Source organism: Lissotriton helveticus, chromosome 8 (assembly GCF_964261635.1).
Source record: "Lissotriton helveticus chromosome 8, aLisHel1.1, whole genome shotgun sequence".
NCBI classification, from domain to species: Eukaryota; Metazoa; Chordata; class Amphibia; order Caudata; family Salamandridae; genus Lissotriton; species Lissotriton helveticus.
This window is the reverse complement of record NC_136069.1, coordinates 1,388,613,817-1,388,640,635: the sequence shown is the minus strand read 5'-3', so window position 1 is coordinate 1,388,640,635 and position 26,819 is coordinate 1,388,613,817. Positions and strand designations below refer to the sequence as shown.

Genomic DNA, 26,819 nt, shown 5'->3' with positions numbered 1-26,819 from the left:
AAAAATATTATTTTTAACAGATTCTCAAATGATGCCAGATGTAATAAATGAAATCTACAATAGTTATAGGCTTCTAGAACATTCAAATATTTTAAATGCAAATATTCCTTGATTCTCATAAGTAAAATGTTTTCTCACAAAATATTCTGGCCTCATTTACGTAGCCATTAAGCAGTGGGTGGGTCTCCATTTTGATCCTTGAAACACCCCCTGCCCTCAAGAGGAGTAAATTGGCTTTTGATTAGATAGCACTGCAGAGTTCCCTCCATTAGAGTCTCTTTTTTGAACAAGGTGTTGCTCTACTGCAATGACATTTAATACACTCTTAACACACTTCCAAACAGTCCTACTATTAGAATTTGTTTCATTATTTCAAGGGCAATAACTGCTGCAGTGATAGCCAATTTAAACTCTTAAGGGAGACAATGATGCAGTCTCTATTTTTGTAGCAGTGGGACAAAGTTATATCTAACTAAAGAGTTTAAAACCATACCTTAATTCTCACACATTCCGAGATAGTTAAAGAAAATAAAGCTTTTATGGTATTGTGTACTGGAAAACTAGGACAGCCTGAGTGGATGATATACTCTATTTTATTATATTTCTTATGTTACAGATATATGTGACGCTCATTAGTGCCACTGTCGCTTGTATTGACTGTAGAATTTGCAAGTAAATTTGAGAACATTTATCTCAGAAGGGGTCTTCCGAGATCATCAAAGTTAAATATATCATTAATTATGCTTATTAAACACATGTTTACTATTTAATATATTCCTATAAACAAACTATTTTCCTAAAATAATGTTCACCTTTAGAAAAAGGATGTGGTCTTTTTTGTGTTGTATTTTATGGAAAATAATGCCTGAGTAACAAAAGGGAGGAAAGATGAACAATTATACCTATATATACCTATATATATCTATATATATCTATATCTATATATATATATATATATATATATATATATATATAATATTAAGTAAAAAAAGACACATTTTCTGGAGATAGTTTGCACCGTTTTAGAAGTATGCAAATGTGTAAAATCTAGGCAAATGGAAATGTATATATGCAGACATTTGCCTATAAAAATATCACTAAAATGAATTTCCACATTGTATCTTGTTTAAATGTTTTATATCAACTCTGGGACAGTGATTTTCCATGTGGGGAAACCACTTCACTGATACCCCTCTAATTCTTTTAGTGTTCCCTCACGTTTTTTAAAACAGATGTGCTCAAGCAATTGAAATTAGTACACCTTTGACTGTAAACAGGATATTTAGCTACGTGCAAATGTTTGGTGATTCTGTGAGAATGCTGCAACTTTTGCAGGTGAACCTATGCTAGAAAGGCCAAAAATGCCCTAAACACAAAATTGCTTACAGTGAAATTCTGTCTTGCTTTTGGGCATTTCTTAGAAATAAATTCCTCTTATGACTGCTAATGCCCACAATTTCTGATTCCGTGGATCAGGAATTGGAATTATACTAATAATTTAAGGGATTTCACAGGTGTACCGATTAGGGCAAATTGGGCCCTAATGTCTACCCGAGCCTCTTTCATCCACATGTGCTTCTATTTTCACATTGCACAGAGAAATTACTTTCCCATGATGAATCCTGAAGTCAAACCATTATGGCATTTTAATGTTAAGTATTAATGAGTATACCTCTTGCTAGAGTGCTGTGTGAAACACCTTGTTTGCCAAAACAGAAGAGCTCTCCCTGCCATCAATCATTTAAAATGGTGTCAACGTTTCATAGGGAACAATGCCATGGGATCCAACAGTACCAGGCTGCCAAAAATACTAGAAAATGTCAACTAGACAGGCTCAGGCCTTGTATACTCAAGCAGAAAATATAATACGTACACTCACATGCTGACAGGGTCTTCAAGGAACACAATACATACGAAACTGTGCTGCCAAGAACTGAAGGCTGTTCAGAAACATTGATTGAACAGCACTACGAATGAGCTTTATAAAATTGATTTCAAGATTTTATAAACATTTCTCCTGCTTTTAAAACTTCACCAACTTTGCAGAAGCATTGGCAAGCCCCAGGGTAGCTTTTTTTCAGGGAACAGTTTGCTAATATTTGCTACATTGGAGATACTTTTGATAGAGTGAGCCTATACTCGCATTCATCTTTATTTTGCAAATAAAAAAATATAAATCAAAGAACATGCTAGCAGGACAGGGAAGTAAAACAAGCTAATCTGCAAGAGACCTTAGTGAATAATAATGAGTCTTTAAGACAGGCCAAGGAATCCAAACAGTATGCACCGCCTGAAACATAAAAGTCAATAAACCAGCAATTAAAATACACCAAAAAACACCTATTGGCTTTCAGTTGCAAGGTAGACATTGCTTGGCATCTGCAGCCTATCACAAGCATTGGCAAAGCCAAAAGGCCTGGGTTTAATGAGCTATTGCATGCTATTTACAAACTTTGCGATCCCAACCTCTTTTGCACACTAGATTCCTTTTTTATGACTTGACATCGAAAACTACAATTTTCCAGCGTTAAGTGCACAATTGGACATACACAAAGGCAGTGAAATTATTATTTGAATGCCAAAGTGTGTGTGGTCTTTGAATTTCATAATACAACTGTCAAACGCCAATTAAAAATAGCAAGTTTTTGGGGTGCAAAATCTGACACTTTCAGCACCATTTTTTACCAATTTGCAGAAGAGTTCAGAGATCCAATTAAATCTTGTATTAGCTTACTCCATTTTTTATAATTGGGTTTTAGCATAGAGGTATCTATGTTTATATTTTCTGAATTCCCACGTGTATTGAACTACAGACAAAAATGCAAATTTAATAAACACACAATATACAGAATACGTTTCACCAGAGGTGAGTCATTAATGTTAAAAGTACCATTTATTTGACATGTTGTGTCCTGAAAATATTTCTGTTTACCAACCTCTATTCCTCCAGTGGTCATGTTTTGCCTCTAGAGCACGATTTGTAGAACTGAATGATAGATGACAAACCTAATGCTTGAATGATCCACATTATGACTAATATAGATTGCTGAAACTGAATATTTCTTAGAAATGTATTTTAGATGTGGGTTTCCATGCACCCTATCCTCAACTGGAAGTTAGCTTCTGAATCGTGCAAGTGATGACTCTCCCTCAGTCCTTGGTGTCTTTAGTTCATATTTATGTCCCCTTCCAGTTTACCAGCCCACACAATGTCCACATTATGTTCCACATAATTAAAATCATTAAAGGACTGGAAATCGTGTTATTCTTAAAAGAAACATAAAATTTGATAGCTATAGACGAAATATGATCTCATGCTCGAGGTTTTGATTTTCTTTTATAACCATTAGATATAATGTGAAGGACCATGTAAAGATATCTCAGGATACATGTCAGTACAGAAAGGCATGTATGTGACTTTGGCAGTGTCAACAGGTCATCAATGACTTGTGTAGATCCTGTAATATAATTTCTTTCAGCCCACGTGAAGCCTTATGCCTCTGGTATATGCATTGACTTTCAGAAACACTTCCTAGTACCTTGAGGAAACGTGATAAACATAATGTAATACTCTGCCTGGCCACAATCACTTATCTCCGGCCTTTTACTCAGCAGATCAATCAAATGTATTTTATTTCTGCTTTTGGCTGACCATCTACAGGTAACAGACTGCAACCCCCAAACAGACAGTCCGACGCAGACACACAATACCTCAGAAGAAGCAAGGCACACAATGACACCATACAGCACTGTGAATGTTATTATGCTCTCAAGGATAACACCATAGAACTTCTTACACCTGTGTATGCTATTTCATTGTCATCTACAACACCATACACCAGTGTATGTTGTTTCACTCTCAAGCAGCTGTCAGGTGACATTTTGTTGGACCTTGATGACTGATAAACTAAATGTAGGTGAATTTAACAAACCCATTAATACATGGGAGGATTTACCAGCTGCCACATTAAATTTCTTCGTCTGAAAATGTTCAATATGAACACATTGCGTTGGCAATTTGCAGAAGCGTTGAGAATCCAATAAAGATATTTTTACTAAATATTCTATCCTTTGTCATAAAATATTTATTTGGACGATTGTAATGGTTGTTATTTGAACGATCACTCATAAAATCACACCTGGATTGTATGTGTTGTGCTTTGTGGTTACTTTTTCCAAAACACCACCATCATGTATGTGGTTCTCCTAGTAATTGTTGTTGGTGAGATTTTCATTGTAGTAGATTTAGGGTGCAACATATTGCTGCTCACAGGGGAAAAGAATGGGCTGCAATTAAATTAGAGGCATTAAAAACGTTCCCATCCAATCTGCACACTAGAATTTATTGCCAAGAAATGCCCAGTGTTGTAATGCAGATTATACACAACAAAAGCTTAAACACAACAAAACGTGTAGGATTTTTTGGAGGAATGGATTTTTCCATGAGATAAAATGTTTTCTCAGTAGAGATAATAAAAAACTATAGTTTGCTGTTTTGCACTAGCTTCGCAATGCCTTCTCTTGATCTAGATGTATGTATTACTTACTTATTTCGTGGTTCACTATATCGTAATATACACTGTCTATATTTCAACTGGTCATGTAAAGCGCTCTGATACTCGCAAGAGTCTTGTTCACGCTATATAAAACCGTCAAAATAAATAAATAAATGGGCTAGCACATATTTGTGTCTCTCCTCCCTGACTCTAGACTCGATTGTTTGCTTTATGCTGCCAATTGATCCAACAAAGTGCAATTATTTGGTCATTTGATGACCAAATGTTACCAAATTTTACTTGACTTCTGGAACATAACTAAGAAATGATTCTTTAATCCTATCAATTCTGGGTGAGAGTAAGTGTAGGGCTACAGAAATTCTGAAGACTTTCTATAATTTGTACAGTTTCCACTATACGATTAAGGCAGGACTGTGACTCACTGTGTGAATGAACAGTATGACATGTCTGTACGATAATCTCTATAATCCACTTTGATACATTTTTACTCTTTGTACGAGTTAATATAGAAATATGCTTGACCTATTGGGAAAGTAATTTATTTTGACCACTCATTTAAAAGTAGTATTCTCTAGAGCATGAGAACACTCATATTTTATAAATTGATTTGAGATGTTGGCTTTCTATAGAAAATGTATTGAATGATCAATATGGGGTAGTGTGACTGAGTTTGAGTTCCTGTTATATACTAACTTACTTGTCACTGTTCATTGAACTAAACATCTTGATAAAGTTACATACTCAGTGTTCGGACTTATGTAAACTTCTGCTTCTGTCATTAGCTATTTCATGTTAACAGTCAGGATCACTCAAAGATGGTGGTTCATAATTTGCAGCTCTATATATCTATTTGCAAAGGGTTCCAAAAACATGATTTCCAGTGGATAGATTAAGTAGTACTTACAATTTAATAGTGAATGAAAACAGTATTTTCCAGACACAGTGGAAAGTCGCACATTGTGTAGCAATTATAACTTGTACATCAAACATTGCTCATTAGCTTGCAGGGGCTATACATGATATAGCCAAAGATATTGACAATGAAGAATTTGAGATTAATGGAGACTCTTTAAACTCAAGTTGGCATAATTTAACTAACCACTAATAATGTATTCATGAATACTATTTTATCTATAATGATGAATGCAATTTCACCTAGTCATAAGAAGATTTGCTTGTAGCTTATAGCATTTTTTTTAAATCTGGGACTAACATAAGACCATGCATGTTAAAGAAGCTTCAGATTTACTAAGATAGCTAGTATCATGCTTCAATGAAACCAACTTCCTACAGGTTACAGATAATAACCAGAAAAAATGAACTCCAACTCTTTTCCAGCACCCATATCAGAATCTCATACTAAACTCAGAACATCGCTCTTTTCAGAATGACTAAAAACTGCCAAAATGAAAAAATTCCCTTATTATTGCCAGATCTTAGAAATGCCACTTTTGATAATCCGTCATTCTGACTGCATGTTATTTCTCAATTCCCCACTCTTCATCTATAAAAGATAGAAAAAAGATTGCAGTGACGGAGGAGGCACGGAGGATCTTGGACGATGGCGGGTCCACAGCCATCGTCCTACTCGACCTAAGTGCCGCCTTCGACACTGTCAATCATAACATCCTACTTCACCAGCTTAACAAAATAGGAGTGTCAGGCACAGCACTCATTTGGCTGAGGTCTTTCCTTACGGATAGATCCTTCCAGGTCTATGAAAGGGACTTCACCTCAGCCAGTAAACCCCTCACTTGTGGAGGGCCTCAGGGCTCCTCCCTGAGCCCTACCCTTTTTAATGTCTACCTACGCCCCCTAGCTGATGTCGTCCGCCCATTCGGGGTGAAAATTGTCACCTACGCGGACGACACGCAGCTAGTGGTAGCACTGGACCCCCCCCTGAACTCTCATCACAGATTACATATCTGCCTTGAAGCCGTCGCTGCTTGGATGTCTAGCTCTTGTCTCAAACTTAACGGGGACAAAACAGAGATAATGCTCCTTGGAAATAACATCTCGAAATCCATCAATCCCATCTGGCCTCTCTGCTTAGGAAGCCCCCCGCAACCCAAGGAGCAAATCAAGAGCTTAGGCATCTGGCTCGACCACACTCTAACCTTCAACTACCAAGCCACCAAGCTTGCTGCCACCTGCTTCGGGCTGATGAGACTTCTCCGCAAAATTCTCCCCCTCCTTCCGTTCCATTCAAGACGGATTATGGTTCAAGGCCTGATCCTCTCCCGTCTCGATTGTGGAAACGCCCTATATCTGGGGGCCCCACAATCTACACTTAACAGACTCCAGGTCATTCAAAACTGTGCGGCAAGAATCCTCCTGGATATCCCCCGCCGAACTTCAGTCAGAGCCAGACTGAAGGATCTTCACTGGCTCCCGGTGAGATCCAGAATTGAATTTAAGAGCATGTGCATCGCACACCGATCCTACTGGGGTACAGGCCCCTCTATTAACTCCCCCCTGATGAAAGCCTATCTACCCTCCCGCCCACTCAGGTCTACGACCTCCCACCTCGCCTCAGTACCACGCATTAGGAAGGCCAGATGTGGAGGCCGCTCGCTTTCTTACAACCTGGCTAGGATCTGGAACTCCCTTCCCCTCCCTATCAGATCAGAACCTAACCTTCTCACCTTCCGTAAACTATTAAAAACTTGGCTCTTCAGCAAAATTCCAATCTAACTTTTCACTCAGCTTCTCTTACTCCAGCCTCTCCAGCCCAACTCACTCTTTTCTATAGCGCTGGGACGCCCCTGGGTAGCCAACGCGCTTTACAAATCATCAATACAATACAATACATTAGAAATTTAGAGTGTCTATGCCATGACACTTGTCAGTTTATAGCTTCTGTGTGAAGCATATTTCCCTTCTGTATCCAGAGCATTGAAGAAACTTGTCCTGAACAATTTTTCAACAGACTGTTGTGCAACAATTGTGAAACAGAAAGCTCAATTACACAAAAAGACAGAAACTAAAAATAAAATCGCAGAGTTCTGATCCTAGAAATCTGCATGGAGAAACATTGTTTGAAATACCCTTATCTTATGCAATTTTAGGGGCCATGTTTAACAGTGGTGGCTGACACGGATCGGGGGAGGTGGGGCAGTGAGGTCAGGGGGTGTAAAAAACAAAAAAAAACACCTTCTTGCCTCGGCTCTCCTCCGCCGTCCCTCCGTCATCTCTCCCAGCCAGAACAGAACAGGAAATACCCAGGCATGCAGCGTTGTGATTGGTCTGAGCACTATGGTTAGGTGCTCAGTCAAGGAATGCGAGCCTGGCATCTTCCCCACCCAGGCTGTAATACAGCCTGGGTGGAAAATATGCAAAGTGCGCATGACTGTCTGGCCGGCCCCAGATGGCCAGCCAAACAGTCATGGGCACTTGCAGTGTACCACCACTCCTCCCCCTGCTCCTCTGTCACCAGAGCAGCCCTGCCCCACCGGCAAAGCTACCACAGCAGGAAAAAATAGAATGATAATGACCGAGTTATTATCATTTTATTTTTTCTTTATTTCAGTACTGCAAAGGAGTGGGGCGAAGCTCTTACGTCTTAGCGGAGGAGCCGCCGCTGATGTTTAAATTGGAAAAGTGAGACCCCACACCAGTATGAACAACATATGAAAATCATAAAAGTCCACCCACCAAAATCACCCTTCTACAAAACATAAAGTCACCACAATTCCAGAAATATAAACAGGTACTTTAGTTCACTGCAAAAACTTCTGTTTTTCTACCTCTGCAGCTCTTACAAAAATGTAAGACAAATGTACCAACGTTTGGGCTGACTGCGATGGAGTGACATGTTGAATTTTTACGGGGTTATGCCCAAGTAAAAACCACCCTGCCTGGGTCATCATTGCAGTACATTCAAACAGTTGGTCAGGGTAGTCATGTATTTTAAAAGGAATTCAAAAGAACAGTAAAACAGAAAAACAATTCACCACTGAGAAAGCAAAGGCAAATTCGGAATCAGAAATGTAATTCACAAATGTAACACCAGCATTAAATGCGATTGTTAATCAAAGACGGGGACGTGCGATCGGCCTGAGGTTATCAAGAGTCACCAAAGCAGCCGGGCGAGCCCGGATTGGTCTTGGTCTGATAAATGCACGCATCCCGGGAGGTTAGCGCTCGTCGGCATGTATTAGCGATAGAATGCCAGAAGGCTACAGGACCTGCACAGCCCCCTGTGAACAAAGTACATTTCCCGTTTACAAACAATTAGATGCGTTGATGTTGAACTTCTCCATGCAGTCCAGGTGCTGCTTCAGTTCTGAAATGCGTGCCGCTGTCAAGAGGTGTTGAGCGTTGCACCAGATTCTGCCATGCGGTGGAAGGGTTGTGTTAATCTCATCAAGCTGCAGTGGCAGAGATACTCTGTCCGATGCATCGTTCTCTGGAGGCAAAGTGATGGTTCAGTTGCAATGCTCCGATTTTACTCCCGCAACTGGTTCGATGCACCGCTGCTGCTACACGCAGAGAGGAGATGTGTTGAAATCCGTGTTGCAAGGATCTGGGTAAATTCCAGTGAGCTAGGCACAGGAGTAGGGGTAGAATATCCCTGTGTCTCAAGCAACAGGAGGCAATCCAACAAGCCCTTAGAGATCACTTGGAGTAAAGGCAGAGTCCAGCTTTCCTTCAGCAGAGTCAGAGAGAAGTAGGCAACAGGGCAACAAACAGAAAGGCAGGTCTTCCAGATCTGCAGTTCATTTGAGTCCTTTAAGCAGCAAAGCAGTTCTGATAGAAAAGCTTCAGTTACAGGTCCAGGAGTATCTAACTTTAAGGGTTCAAAGACCCAGTACTTTTATACCCAAAAGTTCCTTTGTTATGGGGGTGACTTCAAAGCAGCTCTCTGAAGTGCACAAGGACCCCTTTCAACCCAGTCTTTTCTGCCAGATTATCTGTGGCGTAAAATCAGGCATTTGTGTGGGGACATGACATACTCTATCCAATTAAAGTGTTAGCCCCTCCCTTCTATCCTGCCCATACAAGGCCATCACAGTGCTGATGTATGTAGATGGGTACTCAAGACACACCTATCCTTCCTTTGTTGTCGCTGTCTAGAGGGAATGCACAAAGTGTAGCTCTCATTCACCCCAGATGTGCATTGGAGACAGGCTGTCAGGCACACAGGACAGTAAGTGCAGAGAAATGTCCACTTTCTAAAAGTATAAGAAACAAAACAATTGCAAATGCCACTGTTCTTTCAAAATAACATTAATTGAATAAACATATGAACAAAACACTATGTTTTCAGTGAAAAGAATTCTGTTTGTTTTAATCTTTTTCCTTTTTCGTTTAACACTTCTATTTTAAAGTAATCTCGCAATATATTGTACAAATATTAAAAACCTGGAGTGCACAACAAATATCATGTACAGTGATAACAAAATTTGTTAGATATTTACAGTGTAATACAACTTATTCACCATTCAGTCTCCACTCATACAACACTCAATCCACTACAGACAGACAAACTCACGACAAAACATAAATGATTCGAAAGGTTACTGGATTCACTCTCCAGTAACACAAGCCACTTGTTTTTCCAATTTATACAATTATTTCACATTAAAGGTTCAATTGAAAATTTTTTTGTTGCGGGCTATTACACATGACCCTGTGTAATAGCCCCCAACAAAAAAATTTTCAATTGAACCTTTAATGTGAAATAATTGTATAGATTGGAAAAACAAGTGGCTTGTGTTACTGGAGAGTGAATCCAGTAACCTTTCGAATCATTTATGTTTTGTCGTGAGTTTGTCTGTCTGTAGTGGATTGAGTGTTGTATGAGTGGAGACTGAATGGTGAATAAGTTGTATTACACTGTAAATATCTAACAAATTTTGTTATCACTGTACATGATATTTGTTGTGCACTCCAGGTTTTTAATATTTGTACAATATATTGCGAGATTACTTTAAAATAGAAGTGTTAAACGAAAAAGGAAAAAGATTAAAACAAACAGAATTCTTTTCACTGAAAACATAGTGTTTTGTTCATATGTTTATTCAATTAATGTTATTTTGAAAGAACAGTGGCATTTGCAATTGTTTTGTTTCTTATACAAGTGTGGCAAGCAATGCCGGTGGGAGCCCAGACCCAGTGGTTTTGTGTTCACTTTCTAAAAGTGACATTTCTAAAACGGTAATGTTAAATCTAACTTCACCAGTAAGGAGGATTTATCAGTACCATTGCAAAGATATGAAACATGTTGTAGAGCACAACACTCCTCCCCTAGGGGATATTGTGGCCCTGAAATCATTGAGAGCTTAAATGTCAAAGCCTGGGTATTACCAGTAAAGACTGTACATTTGATTGGTATTAATCTGCAAACTGCCAAGTTTTTATTTTTTTCTGAAGGTGATATGGTAATCTGTAAGGTGGATTTCAAGGGCCTGTAAGTTCCTTTGGGCTGCTGCTAAATAGGTATCCGAGTGACCCCTTTCCTTACTTTTTTGGTTTGCATTGTTTTGGCTTGTGCTAGATTCTGGAATCTCACATTGCAAGATGGTTTGTAGAATACCAGTTTAGAATGTAGTAATACTGCGCCAAATGTATAAAGTGCTTTGTGTGCATGGCAGAGAATTTTTAAATTTAGCTTTTTTGCACATAGGCAGCCAGAGAAAAGTTTGTAAGCAGGCTGAGGCTGAACTGAACCTATCTTTATTACCAATGAGCCTGGCTGCTGTATTTTGGATTACCGGTAAACGGAAAAATAGATAATCTGGCATGCCTACCTAATGCGCATTCCTGTAGTCCAATCAACTCTTAACCTGAGCCTGGACCATAGTTCTGCACAAATCCACTGGAATCCAGCAGAAGCGTTTTCTCAAGAGTTTGAGTATACTGAAGCATTTACCAAAATTGGCAAATGTAGCATTGACTTGCTCTTGCGTGGATAAGGAGTTGTCAATCAGAATCCCTAGGATTTTAGCTGATTTCTTAGACTCAGAGGTTGTGTCTAGGGCAGATGGCCGCTAAGAGTAGTACCAAATCGGTTCAGCTCTACCAAAAAGCAGTATCTGTCTTCTCAGCATTTAATTTCAAGCAGTGTGGGCTCAAAAAGCTTGACACTTCTGTTAAACAGCTAACAAGATTTTCCCTGGCTTCCTGGTGTTTGTCTCCTACCAAAATTACCAGTTGGGTATCATCCGCGCAAGAACAGATTGTGAATCCCCATTGCCTGGCAATGTTTGTAATTGACAAGAAATACACATTGAAGAGTATAGGGCTCAAGGAGGAGCCCTGAGGAACTCTACATTTAGACGTACGGGGAGATGACCTAAAGGTGCCCAGCTGCACAGAGTGAGTTCTCTTACTCTGGAAGGAGCTGAACCATTTTTGGCTTTAGAGTGAATGCCTATCTCGGAACGTGTTTTATCAATAGGTAGTGAAACACAATGTCAAATGCAGCAGACAGATCAAGTAAGAACAAGACTGCAGAATTGCCCTGATCTATCTCTAGTCTGATATTGTCAAGTATGGAAAGTAAAGTAAATTCAGTACTGTCGATAGGTCTAAATCTGGACTGAAAAGTGTGTAACAAGTTATTCGTTTTTAGAAATGCAGTGAGCTGGGCATTATCTAGCATTTCTAGATCTTTCAATATGTAGGGAAGCAATGAAATAGGTCGGTAGTTTAATAGAATTGTAACATCTGTGCCCTTTTTTTTTGCTAAAGGGAGCATTGATGCTAGCTTCCAGGCATCAGGGTATTCTGCGGTAGACAGGAATAGGTTACAAATTTGCATTAAAAAAAGAGTTCAATATGGAAGCAAGACAGGCAAAAATAAAATGGGGGCAAGTGTCAAGAGATAATCCAGACTTAACTTCCAACATAGTTTGTTCTACTTCTTCTACAGAGCAGGGTTCAAGATTTCCTAGTTCTGCACTACCTGCTGTTGGGGAGTTGAACTGATCCCAGGGGATCTAATCTCAAGGGGGTGTTTCTCAAAAGTTACGTAAATACTGTCATTCGTATCAGTGAAGAAATTGCCTTTTTATTTACAGTGAATGGCAAACATGAAAGACATCAAAAAGCTACTCCTCTTTGATGAGGAATTGATGTTTAAAAGTGTATTAAGGAATTGTGAATGCTAGCCTATGAGAGGGGTAGGCTTCACAGTAGTGAAAAACGAAATAGTTTGTGTGTCACTACCAGGAAATTTAAAACATAAAGGTACTTGTCCTACCTTTTACTTAGAGCCTACCTTAGGCATGAGTTATATGTAATAAAAGTGGAGTTATGGCTTGGCAAGTAGTTTTAAATACCAAGTCGAAGTGGCAGTAAACTGCACACACATGCACTGCAATGGCAGACCTGAGACAGGTTTTAATGGTTAATGACGTGGGTGGCACAATCAGTGCTGCAGGTCCACTAGTAGCATTTGACTTAGAGGCCCTAGATATATGTTATACCACTTTACAAGGGGGTTACTAGTAAATCAAATATGCCAATCAGGTATACTCTAATGTCACCATGTTTAGGGGAGAAGCACATGCACTTTAGCACTGGTTATGACTGGTAAAGTGCTCGGAGTCGTAAAGCCAACAAAATGAATCAGCAAAAACAGGAAGTAAAAGACAAAAAGTCTGAGTAACGACCACCCTAGTATGAAAGGTCTAACAGCATCCCATCTGGAATTCTGTTCTAAGTTAATGTCTTGGAACTATGCACATGGCTTCTTTTAGGGGACTGCCAGAATTCAGTAAATATAAGTAAAAGTGCCTGTGCCTTCTGTATTTCTGGGTATGGTACTTGTGGCACATTGACCACACTAGCCCATCGGTGGTTCTCCATGCCCCTAACACGTTTTTTGGTAATTCCTTTACATTGACCTTGTGGTGTAGACCCAGTTTTTCTGTTTTTTCTTAATGACTATGGAAAATGTTTTGGGTTGCAAATGCTAATGTGTGAGGTGTTACTTAATGTGAAGCTGTGGTCCAGGTGTAAGTTCAGAATTTTGCCGCTATTTACCTTTTGCCAGGTTTCCTTCCGAGAGCATTCCAAGGTACATGCGTGTCACACACAGTGCATGTTCTTGGATGCTGTTCCCTGATGTGGTACTCGTAAGCCCCATGCCCTTTCACGATGCCACAGAAGCCATTCAGTCCTTTTCTAGTGCCAGAAGCCATTATACACGGATGGCCGATAACCCTGCCCTGGATGGAGCCGCCATTTCACCTCTGAAAACACTGTGCATACATTAATAATTTACTAGTGTGAGGCTGTCATTTTTAAATTAAAATAATATCAGGGCCTGCCTTTCTTCTCTATGCGAGATGAAATATTGCCCCAGACAATGAGCACGCACTGCTTGCTATTAAACATTCTACAAAGGAGCGAATGTCTCTTTAATTATATTTCAATGGTCATAATGCTGCCGCCACAGTGACACGTGTATACATCTACCATAGGACATGCTCTTTCATATTATTCTATTTATAAACACAACCTCTAGCCTCCATTGTTTCTCGAGAAGTCACAGCATTTCACTGTTTTAATTACGGGATAGCTGAGATGTGACTAAACACCAAAGCATATATAAAAAAAAGACCCTTTTATGACTTATTGAAGCAGCATTGGAATCGATTTTCTGTGATTAAATTGCGCTTAAATGGTATTCACCTCGCTGGATTTAGCAAGATCTCCGCTTTGGACAAGACAGATGTCCTGCAACGGGGGGTGCGTGCCTGGAAACCTCTACTCAGCACAAACAAAAGCAAACAACGCAGCAAGCATTCACCTTCAGCGGACCTGCAGTTACCTAAAGGGATTCCCGCTCTATCGCCCCCTTTGTTTTGTTAATAGCGGATTAAAAGTTAAGCAGGTCCCTTCGGGAGCAATTGTTAAGTTGCACAGTGGGCCTTTGTCCTGTGATGGTGCGCTAGCCTGTACAGATGGCATTTTTCTGATATTTTGTGAAATTCCGGATTGCACCTTTTTTCCCCTCGTTCGCTCGTTAGCTACTGGGGCCTTTCTGTGGAGGGTCTTCCGGGAGCGGCTGTGATTGTGACAGATGGAGGGGGAGCAGCATCGCGCGGGGACGCTGCCTCGTGCACTCTGTCTCTGTCTCGTGCCTGGCTTTCCTTCCCCGGCGCTAATGCTAGATTCCCGAGCACTTGCCCCTGGAGACATACAAATTGCTGTAGTTACTGCAGGAGCTCTTCGCGCGGCTAGCACCTGTGTGAAAAGGGCCGCGCGCGCCTGCTTTGGAAAAAAATAAAATGATGTAGGGCTTTTTCCCCCCTTATTTTATCCATTTCTTGTGCTTGCCGTTAACTGCTCCTGTTTGGGAACGCGGCGTGAAGTGCTCTGATTGCACGTCCATTTAAGAACAATATTCCGGTCCATCTGCAGAACTGATTTCTGTATTTCTAGGGCTCTCACCTCGCATCCTTTGTTTGGAGTTTGGAAGATCTGCCCTCTAGTGGAGGCATGAAAGATTTCCATATTTTGTAATTTCTAGTGAAATTAGAACAGAAAAGAACTGCGTACAGCATTGGGTTCTTATTATTGTTTTCCTCGGGGTGGCAACGTCCTGTAAACTCGACATCTGTGATTGTAATTCAAGTCAAAATTCAAGAGAGATATTTCCAAATGCGCACTAGTGCAAATAATAAGAGGTAACAATTGGGTAAAAAGGTACAGCAGCACCTGGGTGGACACCTTTCGTGGTTTATCATCCAACAATGCTTGACTTTCTGGGATTTGTAGTTTTGCATTTCCTAGTATGAGTTTTTTCCCACTATCGCCCAGCATACAAGCTATTGCTAGCAACAAATGCCATGTTTGACTAAAGGTGTCACGTATGTTAGCTGTGGTCACTTGTGTTTAAGCTTCACATCATGAATGGGAGTGTTGGTTGATACAGACATCCCTTCAGAAGTACACACCAGAGCCTGCAGTAACGTGGCATGTACACGTGCGACATGCACTGTAGCACATGAATACAAAAGCACCTCATTATATTCAGTGTGAGTAAATGTTATGTTTGTATATAATTCCGATTTCCATGCCCCCAGACACTGTCTTTAATTCACATGATTTAATCTGACATCAACACCTAAGGATTATTTATATAATAATGAAGTCAAGTAAAGGAGGCTAGATTTTGTTAGGGGCGCATTACTACTTTTTTGCATGTCTGTTGACACCGACAGGTTACGGCACCCATTACAAAAAAATGTCAGTGTTGGATATAAACTTGAGGGGATATTCTTAACACTCATTGCTTTTATGTATTTTCCCATTCTCTTTTGAGGACGACTGAAGCACTGCACCAATGCATGTGTTGTAATAACTACACCCCTTATGGTGGAATCAACTTGCCAATTTCACTTGCCACCCTTGGCCTGCACTAGCGTTTCACCTGAGTGCCGGGGGATTCTATATCCATTTAACACTTTAACACGTTCTGTGCTTCTGAAATATGGCCTAGGCACACAAGAAAATCCTTAATTTGCTTGGCACCACATTTAAAAGAGTTGAATGCCAAATAGACGTTGACCAAGAATTAAATCTGCACCAATACAATAGGTGTAACTGAAAGGTTGCACAAATGTCTGAGGCACATTCGGGTTTCACAAGACTTCCACTAGAGTACACAACTGTACTCGAACTCCTGTTGCACTGTTGGGGCATTTGTACTTAGGTGGTTAGTTAATTATGCCTTATCATGCCAAAAGCCTTTCTCCTTGTTTACCATCAGCTTTAACTTTCTTCTATAATAAATGTAATGATTGATCTGAGGTTAGTTAAATTATTAAAAATAGTTATTTTCTGCTCGACCACTCTCCTATGTGTAAAATCAAGGATCACTGCAGCGACATTTACTGTGAGTACTAAGTCCACTGTTCCTTCTCCTTCACATACTTCCATGATTCGGATACCATTTCCAACCTAATTTGTTGTGAGACAACTAAACTAGATATCTGCCAATTTTCAAAGAAAAGAAGGGGACATATTTGGGGGCTAAGCTTCCTTTAATGGCTATAATTAATTATAAGCTGTCTTGGCAACGCTGCTCCATCCCACAAGAATTACCCTAATATAATGTGCTTAGGTAGACAGTTACGACAATATTAAGAATATTCTAGTAAGCCAACAGTCAGTGAAACATTTGTAGTAGAATTAGAGTTTATTAATCAAGAACATTTTATTTGAATCAAGCAACGTTTTTTTGACACTCCTATAGAGTAGGTGAACCAACCAACACGTGTTTTGCCCCCTAGTTGGTGTGCATGCCTGGGCCTTTTTCAAGGCTGTATGTATTAGTATTATGAGTAATAACAAATGTTAACATAGAAATTCATATTCAAATATAAATTTGACATACAATAACCTACCAAAAAGAATAATAATAAAATAATAACCAATATAAAGTTCAGAGATTAACAGAAGAGAGGGACATACAGGGACAAAAAAGGAAACAAACAGTCATGTTTGCATTATATGTACAAAATTACATTGATTAATCTACCCAAAAATAAAGGTGATAATAAAAATTCTACTGCACGAGAAGACACGACCGTGCACAGTGCTACACCCCAGGCTTGCAGATCAGAAAACACACTGACGGCCTCTAATCCAAACTTTGACTACCTGGCCCGACACCCATTGAAGAGCCGCTTTTGAAAACATACGAAAACTGCATCACGATCAACAGAGGTTGCCCAACTAAGAAGGTATACTATACACCTAAGGGGGTTCTCTCCATGAATATGAAACTGATTAACATTTGCACCACATGGTATCTGACATTTAGGATATAAGAAGAATTAATCCAGCATCCGAATCTGGGCTTACCACCTGGAGCTTAGGTGCTCCATAGTTCCCAGGATACTCCTGTCCTGAAGAGACCCTCCCATTTCAAGTAGGGTCGAAACATTGTTGGCAATTCCTAAGGATAGTCTAAATAAAGCTCTAGAGAAGAATTTGGTTCTTGGTCTAGATTATTGAAGCAGAACCACACAGACATCCAAAGACACTGCAATAACCTGTCGGATTTTAAGTCGCTATATGTCCCTTTAACCCCTTGCGTGCGTCGTCATGGGGGGCGTATGCGGAGGACGGCCAGGGACTGTCCGAACTCCACCCACGCAATAAAACGCCTGCACTGCGTGAAATTTTGCGTAGCGCGGAAAGGGTTAAATCTATGGCTGGTTATGATCACTTCCCTGGGGGATTACAATTGTCACTGTTTTTCTTCTTTATATAAATAACAACCTATGAACTACTGCTTTCTTTGCATTGTATTTATAATAAACGTGTGTGATATAATATGTCTGAAACTAATGAATAAATGCATTACTCATTTCGGCTGAATTGAGTACAAAATTATCATATCCCTTGGGTTACTTTCTTCTCAGAATAAAGAATCGAAATATATTGCTGCAATTAATTATGGGTAGATGGACTCTACCTTATTGTTAATTCAATACCCTATCTTGTCTATGACTAAACCAACGCAAAGTAAGAGATGTGAAAAAATAATTTTACTTAAAAATTAGCTCCATGTGAACATGTATTGCTAGATAATAGCTAATAACCAGTTCGCATGGACATATGGGTCACTCTTGTTTCTCTAAAATAATGATAATTTTTATTACTCATATCACTAATATATGCAGCCTTGAAAAAGTCACAGCACAAGAACTAGGTGGCAAAACATGTGTTGGCTGGTACCATATAGGAGTGTAAAAAAAAAACTTATTTCAGAAAAAACCTTCTTGATTAATAAACATTAATCCTACTACAAATATATCACTGACTGGATGGAGACTTAATAGAATAGTTTTAATATTGTCAGAACAGTCTACATAAACATATTATATAAGATATGGACCAACACCTGTCGGCACACTCATATTTAGTTTTTTTCATATTCTACATTGTCATTTCTTTAGTCTATCTGTGTATCTATAAAAATGACATGATGACATTAACACCATTAACCACCTGTACACATGATGAAAGATGCAGTCTAGTGATGAAAGCTTCAACTGGTAGCAGGTAATTCTTTAACAGGTATTATTTGTAAGGAAAACAAATTCTAAAGCAAGAATCTGCAAAGAACTGTCCGCTTGTACTATGACTGATTTCACGTGATCAGGTAGTCTTTGTGTGATGTAGCAAATGGTTTTTGGATACTGAAGTCACAACAATTATTTATAAGCATTTACTGAGTAAGTGGAGCATCTTGTGCTCAAATCTCACTTTGCATGGAAATTAATAATGTTGATTTCTGTATTCATGTAGTCTGAAACACTGACCACTTCTTACATTTCATAGTCTATAATCTCAAAATTGTTTCTTTAGCATATGCTGCCACAGAAAAGGGCAAAATACCCCAGAATATTTTACCCCACATTTCTGATTCCTCACACACAACTAACGCCTACATTCTAGGGCAAAAATATGTTTATTTAAAAATAATATTTTCTGCTAATATAGACTGCAAAATTATTTAGTTTAGCACACCCATGCTACCGTAACAGCTCAGTAGTACTAATCTGTCACAATTTAAACAAGCATCAAATTGATCAATTCAGTGCTGACAACACCACCCATAATCTGTAACATGGTCATATTGTATCAGTCATTGCCAGTCTGATGCAGGATTCTTTTTTGCTAAAATGTTTCTATTACAATGTTAATAATGTACCAAGTTGTTGACACTACAATTCCTTACTTCTACTGAAGGTGAATACTATGACAAAAAAAACTAAGAAGTAGTGAGATCGAGATTAGAGTAAAATGTAAAGAACAAGAGCTATCAATGGCGCAATCATTAACACCTGTCAGCACTACTGAAATAAGGAAGTGGTGCAGTGGATCACTTTCATTTTATAACTTCTGACCATCAGGTCTTGGCATCTGGCATGTAGAGAAATATTGGGCAAGTGTTCCAACCCATTTATATCTAACCACATGGGCTGATTAACATTTGTACACACTTCTCAATTTGGAGAAATAGATTTAATTGTCACTTCTAATGTACGAAGGAGAGGGGGTTTGTGCATTTTCTGAATTTTCATGCTGATGGTGCAAAGGGGACCCTACACGTTTGAAAGCATCAGAGGACTGGTGTGGCTTTGTGAATCCTTGCAGCCGTCCTTGATCTTTTTTTTAGATTTTCTGCCTACATTTTATCCTGTTTCAAACAAATAAAACCCTAAAATGTGAGGAGAGAGTTTAATTTGCACATACACATCAAATTAATTAAACACTAATTCAAACAAGAAGTTATTGTTTACTTGAAGCTTGAACAATATTTCTGAAAGCTGGCAAACCCAGAGGTAAATTGGCTCCTTCAAAACAAATATTTATCATCAACAACTGTTGGAGTTGGAGTTTCATATGAGTAAATTAAAGAACATATAATTGGCCCTACTGCAAAGAGATGGTGATCCTGCTAACTCACTGCCAACTTCCTTCACATATAGATCTCAAAATAATTAGAAAAGATTGCAATAGAAATTAGATGGTCAACCACAAAATAGTCAATCTGTAGCCGCTAAAAAAATGCCTCTAGCAACAATATCTGGTCATCTTAAATAAGTCCCTTACAACTAGTCCAGAAAATGTACGAGACCGAAACAATGAGAACAGTTCTCTCAGGTTGTGTGTAGGAAGGGTATCATGCTCAGCAACATTTCTACAGTTCAAGAAACTAATTAAGTAAATAGTATCAATGGAATTTCTCAAATGTGCTGGCCCTAAGCATGGATACTTTATGCAGACATGTATAGTGCATTCACCTACCCCTCAGCAAATGTGTGATCCAGGAATGCACAAAATGCTAAATATGTATTTGCATAGATTCCAAAATGCATAAATTATGCATAAACCAGAAGGGAATGTATGTGAATATTTTAACAATCATCAATTATGCAAAATATCTGGCAATACTTTATGCATTGAATAATTCGTGTATATTCCAACTTTTGTGAGTGAGTTCTGATGTCCATAGTACCATTCTCCATGAACCGAGGTTGTGTAAAAAATTCACATTTCTTTGCTGAAGTGAACTAATTCTCCTGAGAATAGAATTTGTTGCATGCTCATATTGAGACTTCAATGTCAGTGTAGAAGAGCGTATAGAAAGTTGCGTTTCCAGTTCCAGATGGTACCATCACTGCCTACAATCCCAAATTACACAATCTCTTACTCAATATGGAAACTATCATCAGTTAATTTTCTTGTATTGTTTCAAATGCAGTTTGCATTGACAGTAATGGTGGTGTTTGTTATTCTCCATAGAATGGCACACTCTCTCAATACTTGACTAATGCAGTTTGAAACCTCATGAACAACACTTATATGATAAGGAAAGCCAAAGTTAAAAACATATTTTAGAGATGTGTACCATGGACACACGTCTGTAGCATTACAAAATGTGAATGACAGGATTGAGTTACACTACAGGGGTCTCACTTTCATGCAGTAGTGCTAATGATCCCTGTCACCTTCTTTGTGGCACAGTTGCCATTGGCCAACATGCACACATGAAGCAGTACAATTCAAAGAGTTTGCAATGATCTGACCACTTCATAGAAGAACTGAAAATTGCCCAGGGAGTAAGAAGTCCTTTAATTTGGGATGACGTTTCTGGGCAAAAAGTGCAGTCTACCATTGTGAGACCAAGTCTTTTCAGCTTTTCCATCAGGGCCAGGCTGGCCGTAGCAGGTATCAGGCGTTTCCCCGGTGGGCACTACCGAAATAAGGAAGTGGGGCATTGGATCACTTTCATTTTATAACTTCTGACCAACAGGTCTTGCTATCTGGCATGTAGAGATGTTGGGCATGCAAGTGTTACAACTCATTTATATACAACCACATTGGCTAATTATACTAAATACATTTGATTGAAATCTGTGCATACTTCTCAATTTTGAGAAATAGATTTAATTGTCACTTCCATGAACCGGTGGGGACCGTATTTGGTACACGGGACCGGTTTTGCAGCAGTACTGCAGTATCGGACCCCTGTACCAAAAGCAGCAGCAGCGGTGTTTCCCACCTTCCCCCCATCTCAATTGCCAGGGCTGGTTAGCACTCCCAGTCTTGCCCTGTTTTCCATGGTTGTAATGGCACAAGTGTGAAGTACAATGTCAATGTCTGTAGCAACATCTAGTCTGTACCTAAATGTATGTTCATACAAAATGACGGTATTATTGACCATTCTCTATGATACCTTAATGTCAGGGACGCTTTCACAATAATACACCACTACAGACTTTTATGAAACATACTGTTCAAAACAGAATGATAGTAGAGTAATGAATACATCGATGTTTAACCTCTAAATTGATATTTGTCTTGCAGTGCTGACTTCTTTAGAGAAAACTTCAGAAAAAACTCCATGAACTTTGCACACAGTCTTTTCCATTTGTACCTGTAGTGAACTGTAACATGGTACATAATTTATAATGCCAGCATGCTAACTCAGAGTGGCATTAGAACCCCAGAGATTGCCGAGTAATAAATAAAGCATGTGTTTTTCCTTTTACAGGATGTCAGTGTCCCTTCTATTTGAGTTTCAAGGCGGGCACCAGAAGGATATTTGTAAAGCAGAGAGACAGTGGAACTGGGACGTGTCACACTGTCACAATCTAAAATGTATTTTATGTGCAGAACACATTAAAAAACTAAACTCTATAGAAACTAGTTTTACAGGGTAAAATGTTATAAGTAACCCTTTCATCTCTAGTAATATTCAATTTCCTGTGGAAATGTAATACATTAAAAAAGTGTCCATGATCAATGGGTCATGTTTTACACAACACTGGAAGGCGAAACTGAAATCACAGAAAATAACATTACAAAAATAACATTACAAAAACAATGCATCATTCCTTGCTTTTGTTTTTTAAATTGGCCCGCATGTTGCTGTTATTCACTGCAACAACAGGAAAAGAGCAGTCCTCAAGGATCTGTACTGAAGGATACTAGCACTTTGCGAATTCTATTTCCTCAACCCAGAAAGTGGTCGCCTCTAATTCCACACATTTCCCACTAATATACGGTCAATGCGACAACATCCTTATAAATGTGCATTTCCAAGAGGCCGGTTATTAGGGCAGATGGAGCTTGGGAATTGACAGCCCCCTCTCCACATTGACTGGACTGACATTTGCTGTGCAGTAACAAGCTGCCATGGTTATGATGCCAAGGGGGCTCGTGGGCTTGATTTAAGAGTGCTGACACTGCCTGCTTGTTATTTCATATCTTAGAGCTGTCAGGGAGGCAACTGATGTCAGCATAAAATTATTTGATGGCTCTAACTCCTGGCAATGTACGAATCTATTGATGTCCATATAACAGTAATCAAATTGTTGTCCCTTCCAGTTGTCTAAATTGACACCCAAACAAAGCAGCACATAATTTAATCGGAACACAAGCTCTGAGTATCGCCTCTGCATAAACTTTACAGTATGTTGAGATTACACTTTTGCACTATTCTTTCAGATTCATTATGGACTATATGCTTTCATTGCCTAATTTGTTTTGTCTAAACAATGTTCTATTCAGATAACCTGTATAAGTCTGTTGAACAAAAGCACATGAAGTATCATTTACGATTCATGTGACAAAACAAAAAAATACAAATGAACAACAACAATAATAGTATTGAACACGTTTAATAGAAAAGCAATAGAGAACAGGGATACAAAAGTTATCTTCAATTTCCGAAAGTGTCAGAAATTTCTTATTTCAGATTATGCATTTCCCTTAACAGTAGGGGTGTCTCTTTTATTATGAACATAATGTTTTGGATCACGCAACTTACCTCAAATGTTATCAATGAATTTCAGAACAATTGCATAAAAATGGACTTCACATGGAGTATTATTTCTTCAGTGTAGCAAAGATTATGATATATTTCTCTAAATTGGAGGAAAGAACGGGAGAGCACATTCAGGGTAAGCATTGAAATTTCCAGAAGTAATGGATAACATTACAAACTACAGTACAAGCCTTATCTTACATAGCAGCTCTACCCACCTCATTGAATTCTCAATACTCCTAGTTCTAACTCATACCCACCTTTTACGTGATTTCTGACCAGTCCAGTCAATCGCTTCCTCCTATCAGTATTTCTCATCATGTGATAGTTTAGATCAGATTCTCTTCAAAGACCCCCATTTCATTTAACACTCCCATCTAGTAATGCTGATCGTAAATACCTCCCAACTCTTCAGATGAATCACTCATACTGCACTGCAATGCAAAATTGCGTGTCTCACCTAGCTTACTGCCTTAAACCTGCTCCTTCCCACTTAAATCAGAAATCCAACTTGCCTACTATGCCAATCAGGACACACTCTAGGCTGATAGGCAGTTCCGCCTAACCACACGCCAGCCAGATTGACCCACGCCAACCTTGAATAGGATTCTAACACAGTGACCTAAATAAGAGGTCTGCCCTTGTCTGAGGGAATTCTTTATCTCTGGCTTCTCACTCACAATCAAATAGATAAAGTTTTGCCAAGACTAGTGCACAATTGTATTGAGAAAAGGCAAAGCTTGTTTACTTTGTGAGAGTGCTACATCTTGTGTAAATATATAAATGTGACATATCAAAAGGGTAGTTAGTGAAATCTTGCATCCTAATTGAAACGCCCACATGTACACAATTCAGTGAATATACATATGTGTTTACCGATACACAAACAGTTATTACAGAATCCGAAAGGACCATTCAGATCAGGTGGTACCCAATGACTGTGTCACTGGGCTTTCACTACAGATGCAAGCACAAAGTCCCTGTGCCATCTAAAAGGGTCCTTTTTTTTTACCTTTCTAGGCCCCTGCAAAATGCCAACTAAGATGATGCAAGATGTATACACCCCAGGTGTGTCATTGAATTCTGCATCACTTCCAAGAGATGTGGCACCCTATTGTGAATGAAGACACCCTCTATTTTAGTGTGCCATCGGAAATCTTCGGTCTGTGACGTGTAGTGCTGCAAAGTCACTTCTATTGTTTCAAATTTCATTGAACGCATGCAATATAAATGTACCTATTTATTGAGTTTTCTCAATTCCAGCCTCCAAAACTGTGCATTCAATACAGCCTGAGGTGTCCCTACTCTCATGCCTTTTTTATGTCAGCTGAAATTATCAAGGAACACACTGTGAATAATATCCACTCATGGGCATAAACACACACATACACATTTAGAAACATCTGTTTGGTTACCAAAAAAAAAAACATTTGTATTTACTTTAAGACATCTTTTTTCCCAGTATGTGAGATCTAAATCGAGGTAGAAAGCAGGGTCAGCAAGGGCAAAGAACCTATAGAAATACAACACTGAGCTTTTGGCTAATTCAATTTGTAATCTTCCTTCTTCACTAAATTGCAGAGAAGTGACTTAACCCGTAATTTATCCTCTTTTTTAATACGCCTAGGGGTTGTGAATAAGGAAGCCAGACCCAGTGCATGAAATGTTTTTGAGATATAGTTCAACCATGGGTTAGTGTACCCCTTATCTAAACGGAGGCAATCTAGAATGAGGTCTCTTCAAAGTGTTAGCTGAGGGTTAATCCATACACTTATCCATAACAACAAAGGCACCTTATCTGCGATGTAATGCTGGTTAGGTCCGCGTGGACGATATAGCTGAAACTAGACAGGGCGGGGTGCAAAAACCTGCAGCATATGCAATTTCCTGTTTGGAAAGGGGACATTTTGTGACGATGTCTCCAAATTCCTGCCCCATACGTGGCTACAGGATCACACAGGAAGCTTCACACGTTTAAATGGGGGGAGGGAGGGGTTAGTCCATTTCTGCACGGGACTTGAGAGATTGAAAATTGCTCCATCCGCTCTGGAGAGCTTAAGATGTGAGCTATTCAACTGGTACTGCCAGGAACACGTTCAATTAAGAAAGACTCCCAGATTGCTAACATCATTTACACTGCCGAGTGACTTGCCATATATTCATATTCCGAATTTCATATGTATTTCTTCCCAAGAATCAATGTTGGGAACCTACAAAGTATTCAAATATTGTTAACAATGCTGGTATTTTGCAGATGTAATTAATGCAGTAATCTATAATTTAACAAACTCATACAACATTCTTATTGGTGTTTGTTGTCAAGCTTATCACCACAGGTTTGGATTTTCTTGTTTTTTTTTGGGGGGGGGGGGTTTATATAGCACAAACTAGACCCGAAGGTATCCGAACACTTTACATGAGCACCAGTTGCGTTACAGATGCACAGAGAGATTAAGTGATTTGCCCAGAATCACAGGATGTTAAGTGTCCCCGCCGAGACTCCAACCTGATTCCCCAGCATCGAGGTCGACAGCCCTTGCCGTTAGGCCACATCCTCTCCCCAGTCACTCTAGTTTTGCCAACTGAAGCATTTAGTTTTTATTAAAACGAACTGAATACAATAATCACTCTGAGTGATCAGCTAGATTGCAACTACTCAGACAGATCTCTTTGGGGGACGTGAGCTAACACTAGACCACCAAATTCCTGTAGCATGTCTCTTGTATGCTCTAGACATTCAATACTATAGTTGTTTATGCTGATAAATGAGATGTATTCTACTTGTTGCATAAGCTTTCTATCCTTTAAGCTGAAAATTGGCAGTTTACCTTCAGTCAAGACTTTGCTCACAGAAAGGTACTTAAAAGTAAATGGAATGGAGTAATACAAGTACCTGATGAATATGGTAATTCGTGCCCGCCTCTGAGTGCTTGAGTTATTAAGGCATATGTGAAATGTAAAAATATGTGCAAGGCAAATGCACGTTTAAATGTTTGTTTGAACATCTTTTCTTCAGCTTTTGATTCATAGTAGATCTCTTTTCCTAAAGTGGCTTGAGTGTTTTCTTTTTCTCCAGTTATGGTTCCTATAGAAACTTCATGCATTTGTTTCACTTTAGAAACATTATTTTTATGACTCTTTATTACATACACAGATGTGATATAATTTTAGAAATCTTCTTTGCATTCTTTGTTCTATGGTGATATGTCATTGACATGAACGTGTCTCGTGGAAAATCGTGATTCATATTTATTTTAGTCGGTCTCTGGGCACACCGAGGTAGAATGAACGTGCAGTTTCACTCAGAGAGACCTTTATATGGAGTCTGTCTATCCCATAAAAAAACAGGATATTTTATTTTTTTTCAAACTAAACAAACCTCTATAAAAGAATAATCCAAAACTCTTTTATATCTGTGTTAATATTTAAAGAGCAATGGAAAAATAACATTTGCCTCATCCGCTATGAGTGGCATTAACATCTGAACCTACATGAGA

The 26,819-nt window shown here is 39.1% G+C and overlaps 1 protein-coding gene across 1 annotated transcript in view; it reads left to right on the top strand.

Annotated features, from left to right (window-relative positions):
• ROBO2 (roundabout guidance receptor 2) overlaps window positions 1–26,819 on the top strand; it is an 803,551-nt gene that overhangs the window by 331,438 nt on the left and 445,294 nt on the right. The window lies entirely within an intron of this gene.